This window comes from Prionailurus bengalensis, chromosome B2 (assembly GCF_016509475.1).
Source record: "Prionailurus bengalensis isolate Pbe53 chromosome B2, Fcat_Pben_1.1_paternal_pri, whole genome shotgun sequence".
NCBI classification, from domain to species: domain Eukaryota; kingdom Metazoa; phylum Chordata; class Mammalia; order Carnivora; family Felidae; genus Prionailurus; species Prionailurus bengalensis.
The window spans coordinates 107656549-107666472 of NC_057349.1; the positions used below are offsets into that span (position 1 = coordinate 107656549).

Here is a 9924-nt window from a genome sequence, read left to right on the forward strand (position 1 = left end):
GGGAGGCGCGAGGCTGGCGGGAGTTGCGGCTGGCTGGCCGTCCAGACCCGCGCCGGAGGCCCGGGGCGCAGGGAAGCGGGTGGGGAGAGAGGGGTTTCGGGGTCGGGGAGTGTATCCCGCGCGGTCCTCGGGCCCGGGTCGCAGGGGCTCCTTGGCCTCGAGTGGCCGGGGAGGCGCCCGGACTGACGCAGGACCTCCCTGCCGGCCCTCGGACCCGCCCCCCCGGGCCACGCCAGGCCCGCTCCGAGGGGTCCCGGGAAGGCCACGTCTCGCGGAGAATCGTCCGACGCCGGGTTGTTCAGAACGTGTCTTTTCTCCAGTTCCCTCTTTTTACCCAAGGCGGGGATTCCCCCGGTGCCCGGTGGCAGTCAAACCAAAAGTCCCTCGCCGAGGAGCTGTGATCCGAGAGCATTTGAGCTCTGTGGTCCAACATCCTTTAGCGTCCTAAGAGACTCATCGTTTTGTGGTTGCTCAGGATGCTTCGTCTGCATCCTTCCCCCTCCCACTTAAAGAAAAAAAGTTGTGTACCTCCTCCACCCACTCCCACTTTCAAAATTCATTTACCTCATAGAAGTTAGTCAAATTTTCCATTTAAAGAAGACAGTTTTATGCCATAGCTTCAAGTAATAAATTTCAACACTGTGTTGAAATTAAGTCTTGGCTGTGACTACTTCCAGGGAAGTAAGGACTTGGTCCAATAGAGATGGTTTTCAAGACAGCGTTATTTTCCAAAATGTGTTTGTAATTTCCCCGTTACTCTGCAACCGAAGGGTTATCAGAGAGGAAAAAGTTGACTACTGACTTCTCATTTCTGAAAGCTAGTTTGAAGCAGCCTTATCCTATGCCTCGCCCTTTTCTGGAAGCGTGACTAGCTCTGTTTCTGCTTGCCTAAAAACAAAGGAAACAGCTGGCAATTTACAGGAAGGTGCCCACAGTACCGTTGTTTCAGGTGTTAGACTGCATAAGAAAATATAAAAAGTCTCATTACAGTTTTCATCTAACTGTTCATTTTAACCATCACTATTTGTTGTGTCTTTATTTTGAGTAAAATGAGTGACATGCCCACTGTTTCTGTTGATGGGAGGTTGTTGTTTGATAAAACCGACCTATGGCTTTAGTTATTCTGATAACTGCTGTGAAATTCTATGCCCAGAAGAGTGCAGCATATCCAAGCAGGGTAACAAAGTTTAGAAGGACTGAAAAAGAAAACAACGATGTTTTAAAAATTAAGTGATGGAATAGTAATTTTTGTTTCAAACTACATTTGCTAGTTGTGGATAGACTGAAGAGTTGGAATCAGTGTGAAATAATATTGCTTATTTTCAACAGCTTTAAAGTTCAGTACCTCATGGATAGATAGATAATAATTAGGGTTAGTACCCTAAACGCCAATCCCTTTGTGATCATCTTTTCCGGAATGACTTATTATTTTAATTATTATGTTTTAGGAATGGAATTATTTCTTATAGCCACAAAAATATTTAGAAACTTTAATTTAAAATTAGTATTATTAAATATTCCAGAAAGGTAATAAAAACTACTTTTCAGTGCATGTTTAAAATAAATGGTACTGGAAGGGGGTTACAGACTTAATTCTACTTTTGGCGTTCTTCAATTTCAACACCAAACAATTTGGGCAACTAACCCATTGAAATTGTGGAACTATTCAAAATTTAGCATATGGTCTTAAAGATTATTTTTTTCCTAAAAATTTTAAATTTGATTTATCTATATTGTGTTTGAAGTGACTGCTCTGTTTATTTCTGTTTCCCTTTATGAAGGTTACTTTAAGATTACTTTATTAATACCTGTATTTCTTATAAAACAGAGATTTATTATGAGTGAAGCCTGGCTTTAATGATTTGTTAAATAAGAAAGTAGCATAAGTGGTTGATTATAGGATATGTTTTAAATGGGGCCAGTCTGTGTTAGGTAGGATGAGAAATATGTGGGAGTGCTCATATTTGGGCTACAGCAGGTTAAAAAAAAAATCAGACAGTATTTAAAGAGACATACCAATTTAAATAGAAACTAACCTAGTAAAACCCTTTAAAATAACCACACAAAGTCCTGTGTATTCATGGTAAAGGAGGAATGCAGGATGGTCAATAAATTAGAAATTGCATTTTGTTGAAGCAAAATCTGACACTTTGCTCTGATTTCAATACCATAAACACTTCTCATTGTACAGGTGGAAAACAATGTTTTATATGTTGGGATAAGGCAAAAAGTAAAAATACAGGTTATGGTTCTGGTCCCCAGATAATATAACCTTGACTGTGTCCAATAAATCCATACTCGCCCACCTCATCTACCTGAAGATATGTCATGATCTTTGTGAGTACAATGATTGTGATAAAGTTGCTGTTTTTTGTTGTTGTTGTTATGAGTAGTCTAATGGGAACTTAGCAACCTTAGTGATTCTGTGTGGTTTCTCTGTTTAAATTCTTGCTGTGTTTTCCAATTTGACGAGCTAGTACTGAAGTATGTGTCTCTTGTACTTTTTTCAGGTTTGCCTGCAAACCTAATTCTTACTTTTTCCTTTTTCAATGCTTACATCTCTGTATCTTTTTTTGTAAATTGTAAATTTTTGTGTGTCAAGATAAAATCTTTACAATTAATTTTTTAAAACCTGGTTTTGGTTAGAGATATCCCCCCAAGGCACAAAGAAATCCCCAATTTATTTGGCTGCTTGGATTTGTCTGTTTTTAAAATAATATTTAACAAGGGGTACATTTAACTCTTATATTAACGTGCCTAAAATTATATGTAGTAATAATTATAAACAGGGCTATAGGGGGGAAAAGTGATAATATTTTTATTAAAACTGTGGTGAATGAATATTTTTTTAAAGTTTCAAATCCCAGAAAATTAAAGTGCAAAAGTATTTCTTAGTAGGGAGTTTCCAGAAGGTACTATGTAGAAGTTTATGGAAGAATCCTTTTGAAATTTTTTCTTTGATTTAAAAATAAAAGGTAATATGACAAAAGAAATGCACTTCATATATACGGGTAGCATTTAACTACTGAAATTGTCCAACATGTTAGATTTCTGATACAATCTTGTTGCTGATTTTCTAATTATCTTCAAATTTCATGTCACAATAGGTTTTGGCCTTTATTTCTAAAAAAACAAAATGTAACATGTAAAAAAAAATAGTTCATTGTTAATATTAATCTTTAATTTTCAATACTTCATTGGGCAGCTCTGAATTTTACATGAAGTTTATTAAGATAGGAACTAACCAAAGTTTTAAAGTAAAGTGTCGGTAACATTTGTGGTCATGTGAAGGTCTACAGTTATACCCTGATTCTTTTTCTCCCACTCCTCAATTTACTTTGGAGTATAATAGATTATTATTAAATAGTAGATTATATATTATATCTGTATAATAGATTATTTTTATAGGACTCCAATCACCTTTGTGTATGTGTGGGAGGGGGCAGTAAGAGGCTAAATCAATGAGACCCCTCTGTCCCTGCATGTTCCTGTTGAAACATCTGTTTTTGTTTTGAACACTCATTTCATAAATATTAGCAGTCCCCAACTTAAAAACATTGTGTTCCACCAAGTATTTGTGCATTAGCTCTTTGGAACTTTCAAAGCGCTTCTCTCCATAGAAACAAAGTTGTAAATGGTGCTTTGGGTTGCTAGTCTACTCTACAAAGATCTAAGACCCTAGGGAAGAATAAAATGTTGGAAAAGTCCTGTGGCAATGCTAGTAATCAAAGCAGCATTAAATTAGAAAGTGTTTTATTTATCTTGAATGTTGGAGCCTGAGGACAAACATTTATTTGGAAGAAGAGGAGATAGAATGATTATTTCAGAAAGATTCTAAGCCTACTTTCAAGGTCACAAAGGTTGATGGAAGATCTTAAGTAGAGTTTTCCTTCATTACATACATATAGCTTTCTTTTGGTTTCAAGTGTATCACTAGAATTACCTTTATGATGTTTTTGTTTTTGTTTTGTTTTGACCTGATTAACAAAAGGACTGAAAGAGATAAGTACAGGGAGAAATTTTTCTGAGTTAAGTTGGCAAAAGTTTGAATGAGAGAATAATTTATTATACAGGACATGCATGTCCTTGGTTGTATGACCATGGGTGATAAGTTACCTATCTCCTACATCTCTCATTCTTCATCTGTAACATTGCTGTGGCTCTTAGATTAAATGGTATAACTAATGTGTCTGGCACAATAGGTATTTGAGAAATTTAATTCAATTTTTCTCCTTCCCTAAAAAGGGAATTAATGTTCAAGATAGTCAAAGAACAGTGTCTAGAGGATGCTTAAAAGGAAGAAACCAGAAAAGCATGGCAAGCAAGAAATTTAGGATTATATGGTTCTTCACATGGTTGTCACTTTTTAACTTCCGTCTTCTATTTAAATAATACTCATTAGAGGAACTGGGGGAACAGTCTCAGGTTTGGTAGGCAGTGGGTCCTACAATGTGTCTCCACTCTCTATATAAATAGGACCAAAAAGTTTGCCAACTAACTAACTTTATAGTTCTTTAAAGCCTTTAGAAAATGTGAATGATGGCAAAGTCTCCAAGTGAGGAGAATATTACTGCTTAGTGCTCAAAGAATCAGGAAACCAAAGATTCAGGGCAAAAAGGCTATGCAGAGAAGGCCAACAATAACCCTTAGAAGTCCTTGTATATAAAATGTTTGAATTTTATGACTTGAAGAGCATATACTATTTCAACTGAGTGAAATGAAAGGAAAAAGTTTCTTTCTATGGAGAGAGAAAATACAAAATGTTTCCTTAGTTTTGAATTCATTAGGTACATTTTTAAAAGGAGTCACTTTTTCTTCAAAAATTTTTTCCTCTTCATTCTCTGTCCCATAAAAGATCATACACTTTTCCAGAAAAGCCAAATAAACTTAGAAAAGTTATAATACATTATTCTGCCCAATTGAAAATTTTTTTCATGAAATTAAATGAAATGAAACCACATGTGCTTGTTCCTGTTTTGGAGAAATGATCTACAACTATGACACGACAGCACTTTGCTCCCCAATTTCATTGCAAAATAATTGTGCTGTTTGCACTATGTGTTCAGTTTTTCATTTTATCTTTCAAGGCAGAATTTTGTCTTAGCCCTGGGTTTCTGTAAACAGATAGGAATTCACTTACAGTTCTTTGTCCACTGAACTTATTTTTCAAGTTCACTTGGAGCATTCTTCTGCAATTAATAGATTCATGAGGGGCTAAGGTAAAAGCAGATCTTTGTTGCAGATTGTATCTGAACAAATTGCTTCTACTGAAAGCACAACAGGTAGTCTATTTGTTTAGCACAATTAATGCTGGTCCTGCCTGTGGGAATGAGAGGGACATATTGAAATTAACATAGGAAAAACGAAGGGAAGAATTCCAAATCAGTGACCCATATATCTGTTAGACTTAATGGTCTGGAACTGGCAGATAGGGTTTCTACAAATTACTAAACTTAAAATGTGTTGAGTTTGAGATACTTAATCTGGCTCTTAGATTATAGTTATTGAACATCCACTGAGATTGTTAGGTTTTCCAGTTTCTCTCAAATATTAAATGTGTATAATGAATTCCACTATTATGATGCTATTGTCACTTGAACAGTAATGAACAAGAAATTAAAATATCAAGTGCCTAAACTTGCCATCCATTCTTTTTTTTTCAGTTTCAACAAATATCAATTTATAGGTAATCTGTTTCATTTAGAACTCCATCTAATGCCCTCCCCAATTCCACTTCAAATATTTCAAAGCAAACTATAGTTGACCATTTCACTCATATTTCTTAAAAACTTAACCATTATCATCAAATCAAAGATCAATTCGTTAAAATAAACAATCTAGTTGGTTCACTTTAAATTGAGATCCTCAGTAAGATCTATATATTACAAGTGGTTGCTGTTTTTCTTAATTTTTTAAATGTTTATTTATTTAAAAAATTTTAATGTTGATTTATTTTGAGAGAGAAAGAGACAGAGACAGAGCATGACCAGTAGAGTGGCAGAGAGAGGGAGACACAGAATCTGAAGAAGGCTCAGGCTCCAACAGCACAGAGCCTTATTATGCCGGGCTCAAACTCATGAAACATGAGATCACGACCTGAGCCGAAGTGGGAAGTGTAACCGACCAAACCACCGACGCACCCCTTTTTCTTAAATTTCTTTAAATCTTTAAACATACCTTATTTTGAAAGCAGAATGTGCACTTTTCTGATGGATTGAATGTGTAGTGTTGTATTTTGCCTGAGAAATCAGAGAGTTAGGGTTTCCATCGAGTGAGATGCGGAAGACTGCAGGAATTGGGTGGGGGGGGGGGCAACCCTGCTAAATTAAAAATAGTCTAGCATGGTAACATATTTAAAGTGTGGCACACGGTGGGGCGCCTGGGTGGCTCAGTCGGTTAAGCATCTGACTTTGGCTCAGGTCATGATCTCATGGTTGGTGGGTCCGAGCCCCACATCAAGCTCAGTGCTGATAGCTCAGAGCCTGGAGCCTGCCTAGGATTCTGTGTCTTCCTCTCTCTCTCCCCCTCCCCCACTTGCACTCTGTCTCTCTCTCTCTCTCAAAAACAAATAAACATAAAAAAATGTTTTCTTACATGAAAACTTTATGAAAAAATAAAGTGTGGCACATGGAATTAAGCAATTATGAAGGGTTATCAATTTCTAAAAATATCAAGGACTAGCGTATGGGAATAAATAGCTGAGGTAAAGTAGAGAGTAAGAGGATTTTGGACACAACAACCACATTTATCATGAACACAAATTACCCTTACTAAGGCCTATCACTTTGTTCCACTCCTCAACTGATTTTTCACAAAAAATTACTGGTATGCAGACAAGTGACTCAAGCACACCTACCTCACAAATACTCAAATTCATGCCTCTGCAAATTAGATGGCTTCAGGATCTCCCCCAAAAGTTCTATATCCAGCGATGAACAGCCATGTGGTGTTGAGTGTCATGGGTACCATATTCCTCTTGCTTGAAATACTCCTAATATTCCTTCAAAAATCACATTCAAACCACTTATCCCATGAAGTTTTACTGGAAAAAAATTCCTGTACTATTCCTTCTGTTACTGTTCTTAGCACACTACAATTTACTTCTGAATGGTTTGCTTGCCAAATAGTTGTAAAGAATATTGGGTTTAAGAAAAAGCCTCAAATTAATACAGCTTTTATTGCATCTTTAACATATCACAAATAAGTCTGAAAAATCATCTGGACAACTCAGATCTTATTCATGAGCATTTTGGACTGTTCCTTTTTTTAGAAACAGAGACACCATCCCAAAATTTTCTGATATCCTTGCTTGTAACTGTTGTGGCTTGCTGTGTCAAAGCAGCTGAGTTTGATACAAGTTTGATGTCATTTCCTTCAAGAATTAACTCATCTTTCTGGGCCTCAGATACTGAATAAGCAACACCTGGCCTCATCCGAACCCTGCTGATATATTTTTCATCCCAGGAAATTTCGAATTTCAACGAGAACCATTCTCCTGAATTACAACATTGATGGGGAAGTGAGCATACACAGACTTCATCTTGTAGTGAAGCCCAGTTTAACACCCTTGATCATGTTCTGTGCATGACTACGGATAGTGCAAACAGTAGCCAGTTCTTTCCTATTTCCCCACCATTTGTCAACTTGGAGCCTCTTCTTTTTCTTTCTAAGGAGACTGAGTTCTACATTGATGTAGTTGACATCCCTTAGCAGGTTTCCTCTGGGGCCTTCACAATAACAGTGTGTCCCTTCAGCACGATGTCAACATTTTCTGGAATATCAACAGTCTGATTGCTGAGAATGTTCTTCATTCTTGCAGTAGACGGGGCAGAGGGCCCATTTTATATTCTTAATATCGAAAACCACATATATCTCTATCAAAAAATTAATTGCGGGGCGCCTGGGTGGCTTAGTTGGTTAAATGCCCAACTCTTGATTTCAGCTCAAGTCATGATCTCATTGTTCATGAGTCTGAGCTCCTCATCAGGCTCTGTGCTGACATTGCAGAGCCTGCTTGGGATTCTCTCTCTCCCTCTCTCTCTGCCCCTTCCCTGCTCATGCTTGTGCTCTGTCTGTCTCTCTCTCAAAAATAAATAAGTTAAAAAAATTAATTTCAATATTCTTAAAAGTAGGTAGCCATTAGGGGCGCCTGGATGATTCAGTCAGTTAAGCATCTGACTCTTGATTTCGGCTCAGGTCCTGATCTCAGAGTAGTGAGATTGAGCCCCGAGTCGGGCTCCACGTTGGTTGTGGTGCCTTCTTAAGATTCTCTCTCTCTGTCTTTCTCTTTCACCCCCCACTCTTCCAGTGCCCCTCCCCTGCTCATATTCTCTCTACCTCTCCTTCTTAAAAAAAAAAAAAGTAGCCATTATAAGGAATTCAGTTTTCTCAAGTAAATTTCTTTTATTCCATAGGTGTTTATAGGGTAGAATAAATCACTGAAAGAAGAAAGTTAGGAAAGGTAAATTTGTGAAACTTCAATTAACTAATAGGCTATATATAATGTTCCATTAAGTACATTTTATTAAGTGTATGTAGCATCATCATTTCCCTCTCCTTGCAAAAGTATTTTGAATTCACATACCTGGCTAGTGAGAAAGTAAAATGGTGCAGTTGCTTTGGAAAGTAGTCTGGCAGTTTTTTAAAAGGGTAAATATAGAGTTACCAAATGAACCAGCAATTCTAGCACTAAAGTCTATACCCAAGAGAAACGAAAGTATCTGTGTACATAAAAGTCTGTCCATAACTGTTCATAACAGCACTATTCATAATACACAGCAACATTACATTATTTATAATAGCCAAAGGTATAAACAATATAAATGTCCATAAATTGATAGAATACAGTGTATCTATCTATACAATGAAATATGATTTAGCAATAAAAAGGAACGAAGTACTGACATATACTACAACATGGATGAAACCTGAAAACTTTATGCTAAGTTAAAGATTGCATTCACAAAAGACCACATATGGTATGGTTGCGTTTACAGAAATGTCTAGAACATGTAAATCTATAGGGACAGAAAGTAAATTGGTGATTGTCTTGAACTGGGGTCCTGGAGGAATGGAAGGTCACCACTAAAGGGTATTAGATTTCTTTTGGGGGGTAATAAAAAGGTTCTAAAGTCAATTGTCATGACAGTTGCTTGACTCTGAATACGTTAAAAAATATTGAATTGGGGCGCCTGGGTGGTTCAGTTGGTTAAGCGTCCAAGTCTTGATTTCGGCTCAGGTGATGATCTTACAGTAGTGAGATCAAGCCCCAAGGAGAGCTGTATGCTGGCCGTGGAGGCTGTTTAGGATTCTCTCACCCTCTCCCTCTGCCCCTCCCCAGCTCATGCTCCCCCTCTCTCTCTGTCTCAAAAAATTTTGGATTGTACACTCTAAATGGGTGATTTTTGTGATATATGAATTATATGTGAATAAGGCTATTACAAAAAGAATGTATTCCTTTCAGAACTAGCTTATAAAAAAATATTTCTCAAGAACCATGAAATACCTTAAGCAAAAAATAAAAATAAAAATAGCAAGATGAAGTGACATGGTACTAAATAGTATTATTAAATATTTAAGTTTGAAAAGTAGTAAGTAGAGAATATAATGTCAAGAAACATTTTCAAGTCCACAGAGGAAAATACTACAATTTCTCATCTTGAGAAATACATATTTTTATTGAGTAGTCAAACCAAGGGAATGTTTTTGAGTTATGAATCACTTGTATACACTCTTTCCTATTAAGTAAAACATAGACAAGTAATATCATTCATATTTTGACATATGGAAAATTACTATTAAGTTAAATGTACCTCACAGCACTGTAGTGACCAAAACGTTTCTGGGAGAAGTTAACTTGCTCCAAGTAGACAGCTTAAACTAGGCAAAATGATGCAGGGGCAGAGGATTTGGATTAAGAATCAG

The 9924-nt window shown here is 36.9% G+C and overlaps 1 pseudogene; it reads right to left on the reverse strand.

Moving 5' to 3' along the window:
• Positions 1-7238: 7238 nt before the first annotated feature.
• Positions 7239-7894, reverse strand: LOC122490527 (annotated as a pseudogene).
• Positions 7895-9924: the final 2030 nt, after the last annotated feature.